Source organism: Salmo salar, chromosome 12, assembly GCF_965601325.2.
Source record: "Salmo salar chromosome 12, fSalSal1, whole genome shotgun sequence".
NCBI lineage: Eukaryota > Metazoa > Chordata > Actinopteri > Salmoniformes > Salmonidae > Salmo > Salmo salar.
The window spans coordinates 51338312-51363837 of NC_138302.1; the positions used below are offsets into that span (position 1 = coordinate 51338312).

A 25526-nucleotide genomic window follows, 5' to 3' on the forward strand; every position below is an offset into this window, starting at 1 on the left:
TGGGATACTTTTAGACTTTTACTCAAGTATTATTTTACTGGGTGACTTTCGCTTACTTGAGTCATTGTCTATAAAGGTATCTTTACTTTACCTCAAGTTTGACAATTTAAAACTTTTCCACCACTGAACACAAGGTAAGTGCAAGCTTTAGCCTACACATAGAATTTAATTCGCTGACCACCTTAAGATGGCGAGTCAGTCAGGAAGTCCTCAACTTTGTTCTCTCCATAGCAAAGCTAGCTTAGTTTACCTCGCTGTACTCATTGCTGCAATTGTTTGTCGTGATTGAATGACAGACACACCCAAGAAACACCCAGATCAAACCACACCCCAAAGACGACTCTCGTTTGCCTTCAGCCTTGGCCGCAAGCATGTCTTAATGAGCATGGATGAAAAACGAGACCTTTATGTAAATAGTTGCTCTCTTAAGAATTGTATAAAATCATGAATAAAGGATGTAAGGTTCTTTAAGCAGACCTATGCAAATGATGTTTTTTAATACATCCAGATAGTTTTGCATTGACCACATTTTACATTTGCAAAATAACCTGTACTTCAAATGTAAATGTTTTATTTAAAAAAACATAAAACAACAGTTTATGCATAAACATAGTGGGCTTTTAACTTCAAATTTACAATTTTGGTAGGAGAAAAACCAAGAAGTTGGAAAAACATGCATGTCTGCCCAATTTCCATTAGAAATTGTTAGAAATATTTTTCATGATTAGTTAGGACTATTATCTTTATATTTTATTGAACCCCACAACGAAGAATAATATTGTAGCAAATTCAGGGGGTAGCCCCGACTGGGACTCAAACTCGGGTCCAGCGACTCACATTTAAAGGTAATTTCCGATTGGGCCGATATATGTAGCCTTTACTGTGAATGCAGTCTCCACGACCGCTGGAACATTGCCTTTAATTGGTCAATCACACTATAAAACGGATCTACAATATTTGAGAGGGAGGAGCTAAATAATTTTTTGCACTTTTGTGAACACTTTTGTCAACATCACATTTTCATTCCAGTTCCAGTAAAATTTCTTATAAGAAGTCAAACAACAGCAGCGAAAGTTATTCCATTTATTTTATACCCATTTTTATGCTTACATGCAATGGGTATAAATGTCTGCCTGGAATGACAATAATGAAAACTCTTATACCTTGCTTTATACGACGACTGTGAAGAGCAAACTGGAGCCCCATTGAGTCATTGCATGGGCTGTATACAAGCGAAGGATGCCCTCTGGTGGCCAGAGTAAGTTATTAAAAGCCTTTTTGTATGATAAACTACAGTAATAATTATAGTTTTCTGATTTATAACGTTACAGCGCTATAATTGCGATTTCAACTTTGAGTATTCTGATTTCTGCAATATATTGTTTTTCATTTGATAAATGAATCTATCCCATGTAAGAAATTAGATAGTTTAAATAAAGACCATTGACCCTCTCCAAAACTCCTTAAACTACTACTGCATGCAAATTACATTTGCCCCAGATAATTACTCTTATCTCGATTTTCATGGATGGGTGCACACTGCACGCATTGGGTGTGTTGAGTAGTTAGGCTAAAGGCGCCCGCCCGCATACTAGGTTCCATTGGCTCCTAGCAGAACTAGAAAACAAAAAAAGAGGCAACAGTACTGTTTGTCCCTCTTGCGGCACGTAGCAACAAAATAGCTAGTATACACCTCCTCAAAAATAGTCTGAATTAATCTAAGAAACATCAAGAAACACATCTGTAATTCATTTTGACGTTTTTGCTAAGGAGGTCTCAATTTTTGGTGTATTTCTCAAGTGAAAAAAAAGGTGCATGAAAACGAGTCGTCTCTCATTGAATGACAACAACCCAGAGGAGAACGAATGTCCCCCTCTTATTGAAGTCACAGAAGTTCAAGGCCGATTGCGATACTGCAAGCATCGTTAGCCGAAAACAGGATCCCCTATCCATTAAAGTGAATGGAAATATTGTAATCTTCGTGGTCAATCTTCGTGTAAATACATACATGTTTAGAAGACAATCATGGTACCAATAATGTATTCTAATACACCAGATGTATGTCCTTGAACATATTATCAAAATGTAGTTGCTAATGGCAGCCTTCAGTACCCCAGTCGGGCTTCAACTTAGTTACTCAATGAGAGGGGGCAGCAATGAGCTAGCCTGCAATGTCACTTCCTGGAGTAGCTCAAAATGCACGTTACGTCTCCATGAGACGCCATCTTAAGAACTATTGGACCCTTTAAAAAAAAAAAGCCTAAAATAATGCCTAAAATGACATATGCAAATCTAACTGCCTGTAGCTCAGGACCTGAAGCAAGGATATGCATATTATTGATAACATTTGAAAGGAAACACTTTGAAGTTTGTGTAAATCTTAAATTAATGTAAGAGAATATAACACATTCCATCTGGTAAAAGATAATACAAAGAAAAAAAATGTACGTTTTTAAAATTTATTTTTTACTGTCATCTTTGAAATGCAAGAGAAAGGCCATAATGTATTATTCCAGCCCAGGCACAATTTAGATTTTGGCAACTAGATGGCAGCAGTGTATGTGCTAAGTTTTAGACTGATCCAATGAACCATTGCATATCGGTTCAAAATGTTGTATCAATACTTCCCAAATGTGCCTAATTGGTTTATTAATACATTTTCAAGTTCATAATTGTGCACTCCTCAAACAATAGCATGGTATTCTTTCACTGTAATAGCTACTGTAAATTGGAAGGTGCAGTTAGATTAACAAGAATTTAAGCTTTCTGCCGATATCAGATATGTCTATGTCCAGGGACTGATCCCGTAGAAGTTAACTAAATTAATTTGGCTTCAATGCACTTTTGATTCTTCAGTGGTTTCAAGTATGTAAGTAAAAATACTTGAAAGTACTACTTAAGTCATTTTTTGGGGTATCTCAACTTATCTTTACTGTTTATGTTTTTGACAACATTTACTTCACTACATTCCTAAAGAAATGATGTACTTTTTACTGCATACATTTTCCCTGACACCCCAAAGTACTCGTTACATTTTGAATGCTTAGCACAACAGGACAATTGCCTAATTCACACACTTATCAAGAGAACATCAATGGTCATCCCTACTGCCTCTGATCTGGTAGACTCACTAAACACATGCTTCGTTGGTAAATTATGTCGGAGCATGCCCATGGCTTTCCGTAAAAAAAAAAATCAATGATGCCGTCTGGTTTGCTATATAAGGAATTAGAAATTATTTATATTTTTACTTTTGATACTTAAGTATATTTTAGCAATTACATGTACTTTTGATACTTAAGTATATTTAAAACCAAATACTTTTAGACTTTTACTCAAGTAGTATTTTACTGGGTGACTTTCACTTTTACTTGAGTCATTTTCTATTAAAGTATCTTTACTTTTACTCAAGAATGACAATTGGGTACCTTTTCCAGTGTCACGAACGGTGTCACGTGATCGATGTCATTGGCTCAGATCAACATGGCAGTGTCAACATACCTGCTACTGTTCATAAGTTTTTCTTTCTAAATGTCTAAATAAATTAAATCTATAAATCACACACTCACAAACTTCAAACATAACAGGTGTACAATTAATTTGTTAAAGATCACTTTCATTTGTCTCCCCTGTAGCTTTTAGAATAATGGCAAAGTTGGTTCCTGTTTCAGTCATGTATTTGGTCACGTGTGCATGGGTAAACCAAAAACAGGTGATGGCTGCATGGTGTAGTTGGTGAGAAGGAACTGCAGCAACTTGTAGGCTACTTCATTAAACTGCTGGGCTGGCATGGTTACACGTGGTCTGCAGTTGTGAGGCTGGTTGGACGTACTGCCAAGTTCTCTAAAATGACATTGGAGGAGGCTATGGTAGAAAAATAAACATGACATTATCTGGCAACAGCTCTGGTGGACATTCCTGCAGTCAGCATGCCAATTGCACGCTCCTTCAAAACTTGAGACATCTGTGGCATTGTGTTGTGTGACAAAACTGCACATTTTAGAGTGGCCTTTTATTGCCCCCAGCACAAGGTGCACCTGTGTAATGATCATGCTGTTTATTCAGCTTCTTGATATGCCACACCTGTCAGGTGGGTGGATAATCTTAACAAAGGAGAAATGCTCACTAACAGGGATGTAAACAAATTTGTGCACACAATTTGAGAGAAATAATATTTTTGTGTATATGGAACATTTCAGGGATCTTTTATTTCAGCTCATGAAACATCGGTCCAACACTTCACATGTTGCGTTTATATTTTTGATCAGTATACAGTACCAGTCAAAGGTTTGGACACACCTACTCATTCAAGGGCTTTTCTTTATTTATACTATTTTATACATTGTAGAATAATAGTGAAGACATCAAAACTATGAAATAACACATATGGAATCATGTAAACGACAGTCCATCATTACTTTAAGACATGAAGGTCAGTCTATCTGGAAAATTTCAAGAACTTTGAAAAATTCTTCAAGTGCAGTCGCAAAAACCATCAAGCACTATGATGAAACTGGCTCTTATGAGGACCGCCAAAGGAAAAGAAGACCCAAAGTTACCTCTGCTGCAGAGGATAAGTTCATTAGAGTTACCAGCCTCAGAAATTGCAGCCCAAATAAATGCTTCACAGAGTTCAAGTAACAGATACATCTCAACATCAACTGTTCAGAGGAGACTGTGTGAATCAGGCCGTCATGGTCTAATTGTTGCAAAGAAACCACTACCAAAGGACACCAATAAGAAGAATGGTCTTGCTTGGGCCAAGAAACATGAACCATGGACATTAGACCGGTGAAAATCTGTCCTTTGGTCTGATGAGTCCACATTTGAGATTTTTGGTTCCAACCACCGTGTCTTTGTGAGACACAGGGTAGGTGAACGGATGATCTCTGCATGTCTAGTTCCCACTGTGAAGCATGGAGGAGGAGATGTGATGGTGTGGGGGTACTTTGCTGGTGACACTGTCAGTGATTTATTGAGAATTCAAGGCACAATTAATCAGCATAGTTACCCACAGCATTCTGCAGCGATACACTATTCCATCTGCTTTGCGCTTAGTGGGACTATCATTTGTTTATCAACAAGACAATGACCCAACACACATCCAGTCTGTGAAAGGGTGATTTGACCAAGAAGGAGAGTGATGGAGTGCTGCATCAGATGACCTGGCTTCCAAAAGCACCCGACCTCAACCCAATTGAGATGGTTTGGGATGAGAGTGAAGGATAAGCAGCCAACAAGTGCTCAGCATATGTGGGGACTCCTTCAAGACTGTTGGAAAAGCATTCCAGGTGAAGCTTGTTGAGAGAATGCCAAGCGTGTGCAAAGGATGGCTACTTTGAAGAATCTAAAATCTAAAATATATTTTGATTTGTTTAATACTTTTTTGGTTACTACATGATTCTATGTGTGTTATTTCATAGTTTTTTTCATAGTCTTCACTATTATTCTACAATCTAGAAAATAGTACAAATAAAGAAAAACCCTTGAATGAGTAGGTGTGTGTCACGCCCTGATCTGTTTCACCTGTTCCTTTGATTGTCTCCACCCCCTCCAGGTGTCGTTTATTTTCCCCAGTGTATTTATCCCTGTGTTTCTTGTCTCTCTGTGCCAGTTCGTCTTGTATGTTTAGTCAAGTCAACCAGTGTGTTTTTCTCGTACTCCTTTTGATATTCTCCTTTTTCTAGTCCTCCCGGTTTTGACCCTTGCCTGTTTCTGGACTCTGTACCCGCCTGACCATTCTGCCTGCCTTGACCACGAGCCTGTCTGCCACTCTGTACCTCCTGGACTCTGATCTGTTTTTGACCTTTTTGCCTGTCCACGACCATTCTCTTGACTACCCCTTTGGATTATTAAACATTATAAGACTCCAACCATCTGCCTCCTGTATCTGGATCTCGCCTTATGCCTTGATCGGTGTGTCCAAACTTTGACTGGTACTGTATATCAATTGCCGTTGAGGGCACAATCTTACACTGTTGTAGTCCAGAAATGTGCATTTATTATGGATCCCCATTAGCTGGGCTCCAGCAAAGTTAAGGCAGTTTATACAATTTAAAAAAACATTACAATACATTCACAGATTTCACAACACACTGTGCCCTCAGGCCCCTACTCCACCACTACCACATATCTACAGTACTAAATCTGTGTGTGTGTATGTTATTGTGTGTATGCATGTTTCTGTGCCTATGTTTGTGTTGCTTCACAGTCTCCGCTGTTCCATAAGGGTCTTTTTTCTTCTGTTTTTTAAAACTAATTGAACTGCTTGCATCAGTTACTTGATGTGGAATAGAGTTCCATGTTGTCATGTCTCTATGTAGTACTGTGTGCCTCCCATAGTCTGTTCTGGACTTGGGGACTGTGAAGAGACCTCTTGTGGCATGTCTTGTGGGGTATGCATGGGTGTCCGAGCTGTGTGCCAGTAGTTTAGACAGACAGCTTGGTGCATTCAACATGTCAATACCTCTCATAAATACAAGTAGTGATGAAGTCAATCTCTCCTCCACTTTCAGCCTGGAGAGATTGACATGCATATTATTAATAGTAGCTCTCTGTGTACATCCAAGGGCCAGCCGTGCTGCCCTGTTCTGAGCCAATTGCAATTTTCCTAAGTCCTTTTTAGTGGCACCTGACCACACGACTGAACAGTAATCAAGATGCGACAAAACTAGGGCCTGTAGGACCTGCCTTGTTGATAATGTTAAGAAGGCAGAGCATTGCTTTATTATGGACAGACTTCTCCCTATCTTAGCTACTACTGTATCAATATGTTTTGACCATAACAGTTTACAATCTAGGGTTACTCCAAGCAGTTTAGTCATCTCAACATGCTCAATTTCCACATGATTTATTACAAGATTTAGTTGAGGTTTAGGGTTTAGTGAATGTTTTGTCCCAAATACAATGCTTTTAGTGTTAGAAATATTTAGGGCTAACTTATTCCTTGCCACCCACTTTGAAACTAACTGCAGCTCTTTGTTAAGTGTTGCAGTCATTTCAGTCGCTGTAGTAGCTGACATATATAGTGTTGAGTCATCCGCACACATAGACACTCTGGCTTTACTCAAAGTCAGTGGCATGTCATTAGTAAAAATGGAAAAAAGCAAGGGGCCTAAACAGCAACCCTGGGGAATTCCTGATTCTGGATAATGTTTGATAGGCTTCCATTAAAGAACACCTGTGTTCTGTTAGACAAGTAACTCCTTATCCACATTATAGGGGGTGTAAAGCCATAACACACACGTTTTTCCAGCAGCAGACTATGATTGATAATGTCAAAAGCTGCACTGAAGTCTAACAAGACAGCCCCCACAGTCATTTTATCATCAAATTCTCTCAGCCAATCATTAGTCATTTGTGTAAGTGCTGTGCTTGTTGAGTGTCCTTCCCTATAAGCCTGCTGAAAGTCTGTTGTCAATTTGTTTACTATGAAATAACATTGTATCTGGTCAAACAATTGTTTGAAGTTTACTAAGGGTTGGTAACAGGTTGATTGGTCGGCTATTTGAGCCAGTAAAGGGGGCTTTACTATTCTTGGGTAGCGGAATGAATTTAGCTTCCCTCCAGGCCTGAGGGCACACACTTTCTAGTAGGCTTATATTGAAGATGTGGCGAATAGGAGTGGCAATATCGTCTGCTATTATCCTCAGTAATTTTCCATCCAGATTGTCAGACCTCGCTGGCTTTTCATTGTCGATGGACAACAATACTTTTTTCACCTCTTCCACACTGACTTTACGGAATTAAAAAGTACAATTCTTGTCTTTCATAATTTGGTCCAATATACTTGGAAGTGTAGTGTCAGCGTTTGTTGCTGGCATGTCATCCCTAAGTTTGCTTATCTTGCCAAACTTAATTCAAGTAGTTGGCAATATCAGTGGGCTTTGTGATGAATGAGCCATCTGATTTAATGAATGATGGCGCCGAGTTGGGGTTTTTTTTGCAAAAAATTCACTTTTAAGGTGCCCCAAAGCTTTTTACTATCATTCTTTATATAATTGATCTTTGTTTCACAATATAGTTTATTTTTATTTAGTTTAGTCACAATTTCTTAATTTGCAGTACGTTTGCCAGTTGGGCTGCCAGACTTATTTGCCATACCTTTCACCTCATCCCTCTCAACCATACAATTTTTCAATTCCTCATCAATCCAAGGAGATTTAACAGTTTTTACAGTAATTTTCTTAATGGGTGAGTGCTTATTAGTAACTGAAATAAGCAATTTCATAAATGTGTGAAGTGCAGCTTCTGGTTGCTCCTCATTACACACCACAGACCACCAAATATTCTTTACATCCTCAACATATGAATCACTACAAAACTTATTGTATGACCTCTTATACACTATATTAGGCCCAGCCTTTGGAACTTTGGTTTTCCTAAATATGGCTATATTGTGATCACTACATCTTATCGATTTGGATACTGCTTTAAAGCACATTTCTGCAGCATTAGTAAAGATGTGATCAATACATGTTGATGATTTCATTCCTGTGCTGTTTGTAACTACCCTGGTAGGTTGACTGACAACCTGAACCAGGTTGCAGGCACTGGTTACAGTTTGAAGTTTTTCCTTGAGTGGGCAGCTTGATGATAGCTAGTCAATATTTAAATCACCCAGAAAATATACTTCGCTGTTGATATCACATGCATTTCACACATATTATCCAGATTGTGACTTTTAGCATTTGGTGGTCTATAGCAGCTTCCCACAAGGATGCGCTTTAGGTGAGTCAGATGAACCTGTAGCCATATTACTTCAACAGTATTTAACATTAGATAATCTCTAAGCTTTACTGGAACGTGGTTCTGAATATAGACCGCAACACCGTCCTTGTTGGCATTTCTGTCTTTTCAGTAGATGTTATAACCATGTATTGCTACCACTATATCATCAAAGGTATTATCTAAGTGAGTTTCAGATATAGTCAGAATAGGAATGTCATCTGTTTCAAGCAAGTTATAGATTTCATGGACCTTGTTTCTTAGGCTACATATGTTAATATGGGCTATTCTTATCACTTTTCTGGGTTGCTTGATTGTTTTTAGTACTTTACTGGGAAGCTTATCAGAGGTAGACTTACTCATGTTATTTACATTGGAGCTGAAAGTGGTTTTCCTACTAGGGCACACTGCCTCAGTGCTAACAGTGTAACTCTGGTTCATAGGCTCATGATTACTGCATACAATAGTTGTAGGATAAACAGAAGAATTCGGTGCAATTAGGGGTACATAAATTAAATTACTTACATTGTGTTTGCCAATGCCCCTAGGATCATGTACATTTGATGCAGCATTATGACGACTCATTGTCACAATGGTAGTGATTAACCAAGCTGGTCTTGGATCATTGACCAGTCATTGTTTCAACGCAGCCTTGAAATGCGTGGACAGAGTCCAGGAGCCAAGATGATTTGGATGGACTCCGTCATTCCTGTAGAGTATCTTCTGTTTCCAGAAGGTGCCAAAGTTATCTATAAAAGTGACTCCAGCAGAGCTACAGTAGTCTTTTAGCCAGATGTGTAATGTCAGCAGTCTGCTGAATCTTTCACACCCGCGGTCCAACAATGGTACTGGAGTCTTTTAATGCTAAAATCAGTTCTTTTAAATCCATTTTCAAATGTTCCGAGCAAGCCCTCCTGATATAGTTTGACCCCACAAAATAAAGCGTACCATCTGGGTTAACTTGGTTGAGTTTATGAAAACTGATCTAATATGAGTGTCATCCCAGATGAGGAATAAGACACTATTTCAAAGCATAGTACATGTAATGTTTGCCTAAGTACAATGTAATTACTACTAGTTGTTACACAGGATTTAGTGCATATTGAGGGGTACTTACTTGTACTAGTATGTTTCCCATCTTGACAATCTAATCATCAGCTTCTGAAAGCGCCATCCAAGTGAGAAAGAAACACACTAGTACACCACAGAGTACATGTATTTATGCAGATATTACAATCTAGTTACTAGGTGTTACACAGGATTTAGGCCTACTACTAATTACCAAGTGAAAATACCTACAAACATTAGCTTCTACTTTAGTCAACTTTAACGCGCAAAAAGTCCTTACATTTCTTACAAAATAATAAGGATTTTTATTGTTAGATTAATAATTTGATTAATTACATTAAACAAATAACAGAAATAACTACTCTAGTGGTGATTCAAATCTGTAGCCTATAGAATGGTGAGTAGCCTAGATAGCTAAGTTGAAAAATATATATATATTTTTTTTACGTTACAAGTAATAATGGAAATCAACAACTCTATCTTCATATGTTTCTTTCTTGAAAGCATTTTCCCATCCTGGAGTCTGAGACCTTGTGGAAATCTGTGGTAGAGGAGAAGAATGTATGACAAATTAGCATTAGACACTATGTTACCTTATACTTGTAAGGACAGACGCTGGGAGACGAGAAGCAAGTACAGGAAGTGAATATTTAATGAATAAACAGACAGGAAACAAAACACAAACAGCGTCTGGACAAAAGACACATAACGACATTAATGCTGACTCAGGAAAGAAACTGAGGAAGTGACAGATATAGGGGAGGTAATTAATAACGTGATGGAGTCCGATGAAGCCCTGATGCGCGGAACGATGGTGACAGGTATGCGTAATGATAAGCAGCCTGGCGACCTCAAACACCAGAAAGGGGGAGCGGGAGCAGATGTGAATGACCCCCCGCCCAGGGGTGCCAACCGGCGTCCCACCTGGGTGAGCCCGATGAGACGGCCGAGGCGCGGGAGCCCGACGAGCCAGCCGAGGTGTGGGAGCCGGCCGAGTGAGGCATGGCGATCCGCCAACCAAATCATAAAGAAGAAGAACCGTTATTGTGGCTAGCTTAACACAAAGGTGAGCCCAGCTAGCTCGCTACAGTAGTTAGCTAACGAGTAGCGACCATAGCATAGCTATTTACCAGCTTTAGGGTAGGTAACTTAGCTTGCTAGTCAAAGTAGAAAACTAGAAAACATGGAAAAGATTGCATGGAAAGTCTATTCTGTAGAATGTGCTATGGTAAATAGTAACAAAAACAGCAGCTGACGTGTGCTACCTAGCTAGCTACGTTTGTTAGCTATCTAGCTAGACACTTGGCTAGCTGGCAAATGCTAGCTAGATAGCTAACTTCCTATGCTAAATCGTACAGCAGAATTCTCTCTCCTGTCTTGACGTTTTTGTCTGAGAGGACAGTACACTACCACTTTTTTTTATTTCGTGGCAATCTATCCTGTCTGGATTTTGCACACTGACCTTCTCGACCGCATTTTTTACAAAGGAACACATTCGAGGTCATCTTTATTCCGAGGATGTTGCGCAGATTGGCAGACATTAAGCCTTAATTCCTTGACATGCCTTAATTCCTGGGATAAATAAATAATTGCACCAATGCATCACATCCAAAAGTGAGAATGTTCTTCAAACAGTGCAAGGTTACATGATGGAATAAGAGTTTGTCTCATGATGTCATAAGCGTAGGACCAAGGCGCAGCGGGTAAAGTGCTCATACTTAATTTATTTGAAGTAACGTGAACACTTAAACAAAAATAACAAAACGACGAAACAGTTCCATAAGGCACACAGGCTATACAGAAAATAACCACCCACAAAACACAAGTGAAAACAAACCCAACTAAATATGGCCTCCAATTAGAGACGACAACCAGCTGCCTCTAATTGGAGGTCATTACCAAAAACCCAACATAGAAATAGAAAATATGGAACATAAACCAAAAACACCGAAACACACAAAACAAACACCCCCTGCCACGCCCTGACCAAACTACAATGACAAATAACCCCTTTTACTGGTCAGGACGTGACACATGACCATTTTAAGTGCATTTATAAACCATTATTCAACCAAGCTTACAATTTGACAAGCAAAAATTATTATCTCTCAATTTTAACCAGAACTGTTTATTAATGTGTCTACAAATGTTTTTAATTGATGGTTGAAACAATTTACCCATTGTCAAATACACTGTTTAAGAAAATAGTTTAAATTGTTAAACCATTTATGTGAACCGTTTGTGAACCCATTGATGCCATTTGATGCCATTTGAAACAAAAGCTTGTCTTTGGCCTGGGTATCAGACTCCATCCCTTTATAGGTTCGTTGTAGAACATTACGTCCGTTTTTAGTAAACAGTACCCACTATTTCAGGCGCATCCGGAAGTCATCGTTCAGTGCGTGGAGGTTTTCTCTCTGTGCCTTCAGGAGTTGCCGAAGTTAACCGTAATCGATGTCAATAGAATTGCCAGGGCCAAAACGTCAGTACTGAAAAGAAAATTGGAGAACGGCTTTAAATTATATGATTAAGAAGGTATGTATACTTAATTAAGCAATAATGCCCGAGGGGGTGTGGTATATTCCCACGACACAACATGGAGTGCCTGGACACAGCACTAAGCCGTGGTATTGACAATATACCACAAACCCCAGGGGTAAATAAACTGGTTACCAATATAATAAGAGCAGTAAAAATAAAAGTTGTCATACCCGTGGTATACGGTCTGATATACCGCGGCAGTCAACCAATCAGCATTCAGGGCTCGAACCACACAGTTTATAATTAACATTAATAGCTAAATATTGCTAGCTAGCTCAGTACTTGCCAGTAGCGACAGCATTAGCCAGCTCGCTAAACTAGTAAACGAAACAATGGCGATCTAAGCAGAGTTGTGTCAATGAGGAGATCGGTTTTCAGTTGGCTAACATATCACAGGGTTTGTGCAGGCTGAAATATGGTGGGTTGGGATGCGATCAGCAGTGGTGTAAACTAAAGTACCGGTACTTAAAGATGCACTCCAGGATCTTAAGCACAACACATTTTTTACATATAGTACAAATTGGATTCGTAACATATCATACGAATTGCAAAAAACAAATACAGTACCAGTCAAAAGTTTGGACACACCAACTCATTCCATGGTTTTTCTTTATTTTTACTATTTTCTACATTGTAGAATAATAGTTAAGACATCAACACTATGAAATGACACCAATGGAATCATGTAGTTACCATAAAGTGTTAAATATAAGTATATTTATATTTGAGATTCTTCAAAGTAGCCACCCTTTGCATTCTCTCAACCAGCTTCATGAGGTAATCACATGGAATGCATTTGAATTAACAGGTGTGGCTTGTTAAAAGTTAATTTGTGGAATTTATTTTCTTCTTAATGCATTTGAGCCAATCAGGTGTGTTGTGACAATGTAGGGGTGGTATATAGAACAACAGCTCAAATAAGCAAAGATAAATGACAGTCCATCATTACTTTAAGACATGAAGGTCAGTCAATCTGGAAAATATCAAGAACTTTGAAAGTTTCTTCAAGTGCAATCGCAAAAACCATCAAGTGCTATGATGAAACTGGCTCTCATGAGGACCGCCACAGGAAAGGAAGACCCAGAGTTACCTCTGCTGCAGAGGATAAGTTCATTATAGTTACCAACCTCAGAAATCGGCAATTAACTGCACCTCGGATTGCAGCCCAAATAAATGCTTCACGGAGTTCAAGTAACAGACACATCTCAACATCAACTGTTCAGAGGAGACTGCGTGAATCAGGCATTCATGGTCGAATTGCTGCTAAGAAACCACTACTGAAGGACACCAATAATAATAAGAGACTTGCTTGGGCCAAGAAACACAAGCAATGGACATTAGACCAGTTGAAATCTGTCCTTTGGTCTGATGAGTCCAAATTTGATATTATTGATAAATTGACTGACTTTTTAAAATCACCCAACAGTGCTATTTGCAGAGTTAGAACATTTGCATTCCTGAACCTGCGACCGATAATAAGCTAAATACCAAAACAAATGATCTAATGATTCTGTCTCTTCACAGCAAAATCTACAGAGTTGGAATGGTTGTATCCCCCATACATACTCAACGCTACCCCACTGATCACCACTTTCATCGGCGCACTGCTCAGGAGAGTAAAGCACACCATAGGTTGAGCCCCGAGCCACGTGACTCGAAGCGCCTGCTTCCTCTGGGAGGCGGATACACAAAAAAATCTAAGCAATTCCACTTCTCGAAATGTTCACAGATGTAACCATTGCCAGTTTGTCCTTTACCCAGCCTGACACAATGTATGGGTCAGCCAAAAAGCAGGAATCCATTCTTTCCAAACATCTCACTCCTACCGGTCCCAAATCCTTTCTGGTAGGATTCTCAGGGCAAACATTGGAAGTCTCCACTACACCTGTCGCCGCAAGTAGGCCCACTTCATCCTGGACTGGCTCAACCTCAGAGCGCTCTTCACTGCCGTCTGACTCCATTTCAAGATTGTCAAGGTTCTCAAGAGAGCATGAAGACCTACAGTACAAGTCATATTACTTGGTTTGTAATCAGGAGATGTAGGTATGTACAGCTTGAACTAAGGTCTATACTCAGGAGACAAATCTATGATCTTAACAGCGCCATTCTTACGCTTTCGCATCATCTCACTTCCTCCCGCCCTCTATTGCTATCTATCTACCACCTTAGATATGAATAAAGTGATTCACAGACATGATCAGCAGAGATAGTGCCATGGATAGTACATGAGTTTTGATTGGTTTACAATTTAGTACTTAGAGGCGTTTTCCTGTCTAGCTAGCGAAACATAAAGTATTTAGAAAAAAATGGCAAATATTGACACTGCCAACAAAAGGAAATGTGTTGAGAAAAAAATAAATATACACAATATGTAAAAAACAGCTCTTCCCTTGGCGGAGATGGATCATCTTGAAAACTAAAGCAGATACCTTGCTATGGCCTAGCCCAAGATGTACTCTTAAGGAGCCTAATGTTACTCCTCAAGGTCCGAAGACCTTGTGTTATTTTCAGAGGTAAACTGGCTCTGGCAGCATCCAAATACTCAATCTAAACTTAAATCGATTCTTAATTTTTTATGTTATTTAATTTTATTTAACCTTTATTTAACTAGGCAAGTCAGTTAAGAACAAATTCTTATTTACTATGACAGCCTACCAAAAGGCCTCCTGCGGGGACGAGGGATTAAAAGAATCTCTCTAAAAAAATTAAAAAATAGGACAAAACACACATCACGACAAGCGAGACACCACAACACTACATAAAGATAGACCTAAGACAACATAGCATTGCAGCAACACATAAGAACACAGCATGGTAGCAACACAACATGGTAGCACCACAAAACATGGTACAAACATTATTGGGCACAGACAACAGCACAAACGGCAAGAAGGTAGAGACAACAATACATCACATGAAGCAGTCACAACTGTCAGTAAGAGTGTTCATGATTGAGTCTTTGAATTAAGAAATGGAGATAAAGCTGTCCAGTTTGAGTGTTTATTGCAGCTCGTTCCAGTCGGTAGCTGCAGCGAACTGAAAAGAGGACCGACCCAGGGATGTGTGTGGGGACCTCTAACAGAATGTGACTGGCAGAACGGGTGTTGTATGTGGAGGATGAGGGCTGCAGTAGATATCTCAGATAGGGGGGAGTGAGGTTTAAGAGGGTTTTATAAATAAGCATCAACCAGTGGGTCTTCCGACGGGTATACAGAGACGACCAGTCTACAGAGGAGTATATAGTGCAGTGATGTGTCCTATAAGGAACATTGGTGGCAAATCTGATGGCTGAATGGTAAAAAACATCTAGCCGCTCGGGAGCACCCTTACCTGCCGATCTATAAATTACATCTCCGTAATCTAGCATGGGTAGGATGGCTATCTGAATCAGGGTTAGTTTGGCAGTTGGGGTGAAAGAGGAGCGATTACGATAGAGGAAACCAAATCTAGAATTTACCTTAGCCTGCAGCTTTGATACATGCTGAGAGAAGAACAGTGTACCATCTAGCCATCCTCCCAAGTACTTGTATGAGGTGACTACCTCAAGCTCTAACCCTCAGAAGTAGTAATCACACCTGTGGGGAGAGGGTCATTCTTCTTACCAAACCACATGACCTTTGTTTTGGAGGTGTTCAGAACAAGGTTAAGGGCAAAGAAAGCTTGTTGGACACTAAGAAAGCTTTGTTGTAGCCTGTTTAACACAAAATCCGGGTAGGGGCCAGCTGAGTATGAGACTGTATCATCTGCATATAAATGGATGAGTGAGCTTTCTACTGCCTGAGCTATGTTGTTGATGTAAATTGAGTAGAGCTTGGGGCCTAGGATCGAGCTTGGGCTACTCCCTTGGTGACAGGCAGTGGCTGAGACAGCAGATGTTCTGACTTTATACACTGCACTCTTGGAGAGAGGTAGTTAGCAAACCAGGCCAAAGACCCCTCAGAGACACCAATAGTCCTTAGCCAGCCCACAAGAACGGAATGGTCTACCATATCAAAAGCTTTGGCTAAGTCAATAAAAATAGCAGCACAACATTGCTTAGAATCTAGGGCAATGGTGACATCATTGAGGACCTTTAAGGTTGCAGTGACACATCCAGAGGTGGTTAGATTAGGATGGGGGGCCAAGAGTCCGTGTAACCAATAGAGAGTCAGAGTCCCGAGTGTGGGAACAAACAGTCTGTCCCACGGTTGGGTAAACAAGCAACAAGTTTATAGTCAACAAAGCACGCAGGAGTCATGAGGCAAATAGCATAAAGCACAATAAAAAAAATATAATGACTTGGGGCTAGCCATTGTTCAGAGTCACTCGCCCCAACAGTGAGTGTGTGCTGGAGGCAAGCGAAAGCTAGGGAGAGAGGGGGGAGTGTGGCGGGGTACCTGTACCAGACAGGGGGAGACAGGCCAGGGCAGATGGTGAACAGATCGCCAGGTGGAATCCAAGCAGCAATGCAGCAGGCAATGGTAGTAGGTGTCACACCCACTTGGGAGAAGAGGGAGGGAGATTCATTGTAGAAAATGCTAGGGGATTCTCTCTGAATAGCGCGAGGTGGCTTCAAAGGCCTCTGGATTTAGGTGGGGTAGACTGTGAGACTCTCCTGACATTTTTGGCCTCAAAGGCTTTGACACCTCTCACTTCACACTTCAGTGCTAATTGAAGTTGTATCTGTTCTGTCCTAGCAAGCTTGGTAGCCTTAGCTTAGCATTCAGTCCTTATAAAGTAAAATATATAATTGTAACGTATTAATCTTCTTGCCTTTCAAAATAGCTTCAAAATAGTTTACTGTTTTGGGTGGATGACTATTTAAAAATGTAAAATATCTTTATCAAATTACATAGACCTACATGTGCAAATTGCTGACAAAAATAAGTGAAATATCCTACTTGCGACAATATATAGTGCCTTCGGAAAGTATTCACACCCCTTGACTTTTTCCACATTTTGTTATACGTTACAGCCTTATTCAAAAATTGACTAAATAAATAAAAATCCTCAGCAATCTACACACAATACCCCATAATAACGACGTGAAAACAGGTTTTTAGAATTTTTTGCACATTAATAAAATTTTAAAACCGAAATACCTTATTTACATAAGTATTCAGACCCTTTGCTATGAGACTCGAAATTGAGCTCAGGTGCATCCTGTTTCCATTGATCAGATTTTTTGCCCATTGCCTCATTCACGGGGCACCCGCTGCTTTGTCAAGCGGAAGTGGTGCTCCTGCCGTTCACATGCCGCTTTCCTTACGCAGCCAACCCGCCCTTCTCCCGACCTGCGACACTACAGCTGCCAGTCCGAGGCAAATGCTTTTTCAGCATCAAGCCAGAGAAGTGCCTACTCCCATTCGTCACTTATTTTTATATATTTAAGATACATTGGATGCCATGTCCATTTGAAAAACGGTGTGTATTTACAAGTACTCTAAATGATTGTGTGTCTAAAATATATCAGATAATGAAGGGTAGTCCTGGATCAACAAGTGACAAAAAATACATTTTGTCAAATCAAATATTATTTATTTACAGGCTTCTCACACAGTGAAAAGGGCAACAAAAGTGACATATTAATCAACATTGTAAATATACAAAAAAAAACGTTAAATAAGACTCAATTAAATGAGGTACAAAAGAAACATGCAGATCAAAGAAAATAAGATACAACTAAAATAGTCTACAGGCATATAGTATGGATACGGTTTGTATTAGCAGCATAGAATTATAATGAAAATATATGTTAGGTGACATTTTGTACCTATCTTTTGTACCTAATTTAATTGAGTCTTATTTAACATTTTGTATATTTACACTCTAGACCCAAACTGTTACAGACCTATATCCATCCTGCCTTTCTAAAGTCTTCGAAAGCCAAGTGAACAAACAGATCACTGACCATTTCGAATCCCACCGTACCTTCTCCACTATGCAATCTGGTTTCCGAGCTGCTCATGGGTGCACCTCAGCCATGCTCAAGGTCCCAAACGATATCATAACCACCATCGATAAAAGACAGTACTGTGCAGCAGTCTTCATCGACCTGGCCAAGGCTTTCAACTCTGTCAATCACCGTATTCTTATCGGCAGACTCAACAGCCTTGGTTTCTCTAATGACTGCCTCGCCTGGTTCACCAACTACTTCTCAGATAGAGTTCAGTGTGTCAAATCGGAGGGCCTGTTCGGACCTCTGGCAGTTTCTATGGGGGTACCACAGGGTTCAATTCTAAAGGCCGACTCTTTTCTCTGTATATATCAATGATGTCGCTCTTGCTGCGGGTGATTCTTCGATCCACCTCTACGCAGACGACACCATTCTGTATACATCTGGCCCTTCTTCTGACACCGTGTTAACAAACCTCCAAACGAGCTTCAACACCATTCAACATTCCTTCCGTGGCCTCCAACTGCTCTTAAATGCTAGTAAAACAAAATGCATGCTCTTCAACTGATCGCTGCCCGCACCTGCCCACCCGACTAGCATCACTACTCTGGACGGTTCCGACTTAGAATATATGGACAACTATAAATACCTAGGTGTCTGGCTAGACTGTAAACTCTCCTTCCAGACTCACATTAAGCATCTCCAATCCAAAATTAAATCTAGAATTGGCTTCCTATTTCGCAACAAAGCCTCCTTCACTCATGCTGCCAAACATACCCTCGTAAAACTGACTATCCTACCAATTCTTGACTTCGGCGATGTCATTTACAAAATAGCCTCCAACACTCTACTCAGCAAATTGGATGCAGTCTATCACAGTGCCATCCGTTTTGTCACCAAAGCCCCATATACTACCCACCACTGCGACCTGTATGCGTTGACTGGTCCTCGCTACATATTCATCTCCAAACCCACTGGCTCCAGGTCATCTATAAGTCTTTGCTAGATAAAGCTCCGCCTTATCTCAGCTCACTGGTCACCATAGCAACACCCACCCGTAGCACGCGTTCCAGCAGGTATATTTCACTGGTTATCCTCAAAGCCAACACCTCATTTGGCCGCCTTTCCTTCCAGTCCTCTGCTGCCAATGACTGGAACGAATTGCAAAAATCACTGAAGTTGGAGACATATCTCCCTCTCTAACTTTAAGCATCAGCTGTCAGAGCAGCTTACCGATCATTGCACCTGTGCACAGCCCATCTGTAAATAGTCCACCCAACTACCTCATCCCCATATTGTTATTTATTTTTTGCTCTTTTGCACCCCAGTATCTCTATTTGCACATCAATCACTCCAGTGTTAATGCTAAATTGTAATTATTTTGCCACTATGGCCTATTTATTGCCTTACCTCCCTACTCTTACTACATTTGCACACACTGTATATTTTTCTTTTGCGTTATTGACTGTATGTTTGTTTATTCCCATGTGTAACTCTGTGATGTTGTTTTTGTCGCACTGCTTTGCTTTATCTTGGCCAGGTCGCAGTTGTAAATGAGAACTTGTTCTCAACTGGCCTAACTGGTTAAATAAAGGTGAAATAAAATACAATAAAAACATAACTATTGCATTGGTCCGGTTGACCTAAGTGATTTAAGTTTGTACAGAATATAAATAAATGGTACGTGTGTGGTAGGGTGCAGTAGTCAGCCCAGGGTTCAACTGTTAGATTCGTTTTGTGGCTTGGGGATAGAGGCTGGCTTTTAGATAGGTGGTCCGAGACTTAATGCTGACCCTCAATGCAGCGGATCCCTCTCCCGTCTGCGCCACCTTGTTCCGTCTTCACGATCGGAGGCCCCTTTCAGGTAACGGGTGATCTGAATCTGGACCCCCTTGTCTGTGGCATCCTGGGTTGGAGTTCTTATGAAAGACACCTATACACAATGTAAGAACACCGAGTTACATTTTAAACCCTAGAAACCGCTGCACCTCCTTTACCGTGGTGAGAGTCGGCCAATTACGCACCGCTGAAATGCGGTCACTCTCCGAAGGAGACGGACTGTTAGAAGAACAGGCATTTCTCAGCCTTGACGTACAGGTCATGCTCCAACAGTCGACCAAGCACCCTGCGCACCAGGGACACATGCTCGGCGCGTGTAGCGGAGTATATCAGAATGTCATCAATATACACCACTACACCCTGCCCGTGCAGGTCCCTGAAAATCTTGTCTACAAAGGCTTGGAAGACTGATGGAGCATTCATCAACCCGTACGGCATGACGAGGTACTCATAAATCCCTGAGGTAGTACTGAACACCGTCTTCCACTCGTCTCCCTCCCGGATACGCACCAGGTTGTAAGCGCTCCTGAGATCTAGTTTGGTAAAGAAGCACGCCCCGTGCATTGACTCAGTCGCTGTGGCTATAAGAGGTAGCGGGTAACTGTACCTCACAGTGATCTGTAACCCTTGCAGCCTGCAGTGAAGGCCTATCCACCACCATGAACTCTTCAAGAGCACCATTCATACTCTCAACTCTTTTAACAGCTGCTGCCTAACTTTGGCCACCTCATTTTCTTTCACCCTTGTCAGGCATTCAAAAGACGTGGCTTCCTGGTTCCCACCACAATTGCAACATGTCACATTTTCATAACTTTTAGAACACATGATATAATCTTGTCCACAACTTGGACATGCTGGTTTCTCCCTTCTGCCAACACTTGAAACATGACCAAAAGCTTTACAGTGATCATGCTCTGACTCTGTAGTTTATATACCCCAACTGCACTTGAATATGGAGAGACTCCATATCAAAAAAACAAAAGAACAGATGAATTCTTCACTTTTTCATAATTCACCACAATTCATCCAATGTGCATCAATCACTCCCGGAATATTTTTCATCTCTTCACCATCGACTTCCCACTAGACGCCATATTACCCCCTTGAGGGGTGCCCTGTTCCCAGTGATGTAAAGTACTTAAGTAGTACTTTAAAGTATTTATACTCAGGTTTTTTTGGGGGTATCTGTACTTTACAATTTATATTTTTGACAACTTTTAATTTACTACATTCCTAAAGACAATAATATACTTTTTACTCCATACATTTTCCTTGACACCCAAAAGTACTCGTTACATTTTGAATGCTAAGCAGGACAGGAAAGTGGTCCCATTCACACACTTATCAACAGAACATCCCTGGTCATCCATATTGCTTCTGATCTGGCTTACTCACTAAACACACATGCTTCGTTTGTAAATTATGTTGGTGTGCCTCTGGCTATTCGTAAATAAAAAAAACAAGAAAATGGTGCCGTCTGGTTAGCTTAATATAAGGAATACTTATTGATAGTTAAGTATATTTTAGTAATTACATTTACTTTTGATACGAAAGTATATTTTAAACAAAATACTTTTACTCAAGTAGAATTTTACAGGGTGACTTTTACTTTTATCGTTCTCTATTAAGGTATCTTTACTTTTACTCAAGTATGACGATTGGGTACTTTTTCCACCACTGCCTGTTCCGAAGAGACACACACACATGACACGTCAAACTTAGCAAATCGGGTGAGAAGCAACACAAGTTCCTTATTAGGAAAGGTTGTCCTATCTCTCCGTACCTGTTTTTATTAATCACCCAACTTCTTACAAATTCTTTAAATAATAGTCCTGTACAAGGTATTTCCATAGCTGGTAAAGAAATTATTATAAGCCAGCTGGCTGACGATACTACACTTTTTCTTTAATATGCTAACGAAATTCCCATATCGATCAATGTTATACAATCCTTTTCCAAAGCGTCTGGTCTATATCTTAACATTAATAAATGTGAGCTCATGGCTGTCAAAGATTGTGTGACACCTTCATATTATGGTATTCCAGTAAAAGAAGAACATATTTAGGCATAACCATTACAAAGGATCAGAAGTCTAGAGGCTTACTAAAACCCAGAAGAAGCTAAATCAATGGCTACAGAGGGCCTTATCTTTAAAATGAAGAGTCCTAATAACCAAGGCTGAAGGTAGCTCTAGACTAACATACGGCGCTCTATCTTGATATCTTGACAGTAAAATAAGCAAGGAGATAGACCAGATGCTTTTCAACTTTCTGTGGAGAAACCGTACCCGTTACAAACTGTTGTAATGAACACTTATGAGAATGGTGGGCTGAATTTTCTGGACTTTACTACCTTAAATAATACTTTTAAGATCAATTGGATAAAACATTTCTTAAGAAGACCCACTTCTATGTGGAATTTTATTCCTCATCATGTCTTCTCTACTTTTGGTGGCCTTAACTTCATGTTGGTTTGCAATTATAATATTGACAAAGTTCCAGTGAAACTTTCTGCTTTTCATCAGCAGGTTCTCTTGTCATGGTCCTTAATTTATAAGCATAATTTTTCTCCACACAGATATTATATATGGAATAATCAGGATATATTGTATAAAAATACTTCTTTGGTTTTTAGAATATTGGTTCTGAAATAATATCCTATTTGTGAGCCAACTGGTAAATGCAGAGGGTCTTTTACTTAGTTATAAGGAATTCTTATCACTTTACAAGGTCCCTGTAACACATAAAGATTTTGCAATTGTTTTAGATGCCATTCCCTCAGGTGTTGCTTTATTATTCAGGAACGTGTCAAGACCTGACCCTCAGAGCCTACCTTCCATTGACCCTGTTGACTCATCAGTAGGAAAGATTTTTTCTCTTTTGGTCCATTCAACAACAGAGCGATACGAACCTTGTTTCAGCAGGCTGTTGTGCCTATACCTTATGTCATGCCTTATTGGAGTGGATTTATTGATAAGATCTGTTGGAAAAAAGTTTGGATGTTGCCACACACATACCTACTTGTTAACAAAATTAAGTACATTTCCTTTAAAATTATTCCTAAATATTATCCTGCCAACCACTATATAAAGAAGTTTAAGGAAAACATCAACTCAAATTGCTCCTTTTGTAATGACCACCCAGAAACAGTGTTGCATCTTTTTTGGCATTGTATTCATGTAAGAAAACTGTGGCAAGACATCAGTAGATTTATAATTGAACACATTTATGAAGATCTTACACTATTGTGGAGAGATGTACTGCTTGGATTCTTTACCTACGATATAAATAAGTTGAAAAAATTTTATGTAATTAATTTCATTATTCTTTTGGCCAAATTTCATATTCACAAATGTAAATTTACAAACAAAAAAAACAAACAAATTTTCTTACCTTACAAAAAGACATTGAACTGTATTTTAAGACAATTAAATACTCTACTAACAAAAAAGCTGTTAGAATTATAAGTGTATGTATGTACCTTGAAGTCCTTATGTAATGTGATATTGTACCCCCTAGCCCAATTGTCCATTGTATATTATTCATATATACTTGTGTTCCCACATGTACTTCCTGTATTGATTTGTTGTTATTAAAATAAAACACTAGTTCCTTCTGATCCGCAGAAGTACAACAAATCAAATCAAGCCGACCTGTCGTGATCCTCACAGCCTTCACGTTACCCATCACTTTCTCCACCAGTTTGGATAGCTCAAATTGATTCTTCATGAATAATTTTTGACAATACACTAATTGTCCTTGATTCTACCGCAATTAGATTCACATTCCGCTTGAGCTTCCGCTTCCGCCATCTTTCCCGCCACCATCAAATTTGGCAGGCTGTTGGCAATTTGGCCAACTTCCGACTCCTGGTGCATACGTACCTCCTCTCCCTCGATTTTATTTGTCGACTTCCGGCTACTTTCAGTGTATCACTCAAACGCTGACTTGCATGTTCTTCCATTGAAAATAGTGTGCGCACGCGCCTGAAGTAGGAAGCATCATTTTGTGGAAACTCCGTTTGTAGGTAAGATCAAATAAACATAATCGTTACTGTGTCGTTAATTAAACATTACATGTAAATGGATAGAAAGATGATGTGCGAAATAATCTTACTTTTATATTGTTAATATGTTTATTTTTGTGAAGCGAACCTAATAGTAGCTATGTCAGCCAGCCACGTCGCAAGGGACGGGGAGTTTGGTTGATCGTGTTGTTGATGTCCAGAATATTAATTCCCTGACAACTATGATTGCTGGCTAGCTGCTAACCCACCACCAACTGCTTTTAGCTACGCACTTGGTTTGAAAACTATAGGTAAGTACGGAACGTAAGCTGTTTTGAACATACAGGGTGTTGGGTCATCATAACTTGGAACTGCGCGTTTGTTTCGATGAAACAATGTGACAAACCGATTGACTGGCGTCAGTGTTCAAGTCTGGCTTGAAATGGTTCAACAGTCGAAGTAGCGTCTTATTGGAACAGTGTCCCAAGTAAATTGCGTAGTGTTTTCAAGGTAACTTCTATTAAAAACCCCTGAACACGAATTAATCTAATCAAAATACTGAATATGGGCATTTTAGTCGTTTGTTTGATCCAAACAATGGTTTGTTCGAATTTTGGCCCATCTCTAAATGTAATAAACTATCGCAAAGTCATTGTTGCAAGGAGCGAGGATTTTGGCATTAAATGTACATATTAGTCATTTAGCAGACTCTCTTATCCAGAGCGACTTAACGTAGTGAGTGTATACATTTCCGTACTTTTATCCTGGCAAATGCCACCTCCACCTTTTTTACAGGTCATGTCATGCATGATGGTCTTTATTTTCTTGGTCCACGTCAGATGCATGCTAGTAGCACATACGTCAGAGGTACACACTGTGAGTAGGTGGCTTCTAACCAATGATGTAGCACAAAGGCGAGCAGGCCTTTCTAATCGACCTGGCCCTGGTATCCTGGAAGGATATTGACCTCATCCAGTCAGTATAGAATGCCTGGTTGTTCTTTAAAAGTGCTTTCCTCACCACCTTAAATAAGCATGCCCCTTTAAAAAAATACACAATTTCAATAAGTATTTCTCTACGGCTGGCCATGCTTTCCACCTGGCTACCCCAACCCCGGCCAACAGCTCTGCACCCCCCGCAGCAACTGGCCCAAGCCCCCGCCCCTGGTTCTCCTTAACCAAAATCCAGACAGCTGATTGTTCTAATAGAGCTGCAAAATCTGGATTCCTACAAATCAGCTGGGCTAGACAATCTGGATCCTCTCTTCTTAAAATTATCCGCTGCCATTGTTGCAACGCCTATTACTAGTCTGTTCAACCTCTTTCGTATCATCTGAGATTCCTAAAGATTGGAAAGCAGCCGTGGTCATCCCCCTCTTCAAAGGGGGAGACACTCTAGACCCAAACTGTTACAGACCTATATCCATCCTGCCTTTCTAAAGTCTTGGAAAGCCAAGTGAACAAACAGATCA

At 39.9% G+C, this 25526-nt stretch overlaps 1 protein-coding gene across 3 annotated transcripts in view; it reads left to right on the top strand.

Moving 5' to 3' along the window:
- Positions 1–1018: 1018 nt before the first annotated feature.
- Positions 1019–25526, top strand: part of zgc:123305 (SMP2 and LNS2 domain-containing protein) — a 58342-nt gene continuing 33834 nt past the window's right edge. Inside the window, exon 1 of one of the 3 annotated variants that reach the window (XM_014132086.3) lies at positions 1019–1258. The gene's annotated coding sequence lies outside the window, so the exon portion shown is untranslated. Of the gene's footprint in view, positions 1259–23946; positions 24077–24145; positions 24367–25526 lie in introns of those variants that run through there. The other 2 variants (XM_014132084.3, XM_014132085.3) reach the window with 2 other exon arrangements.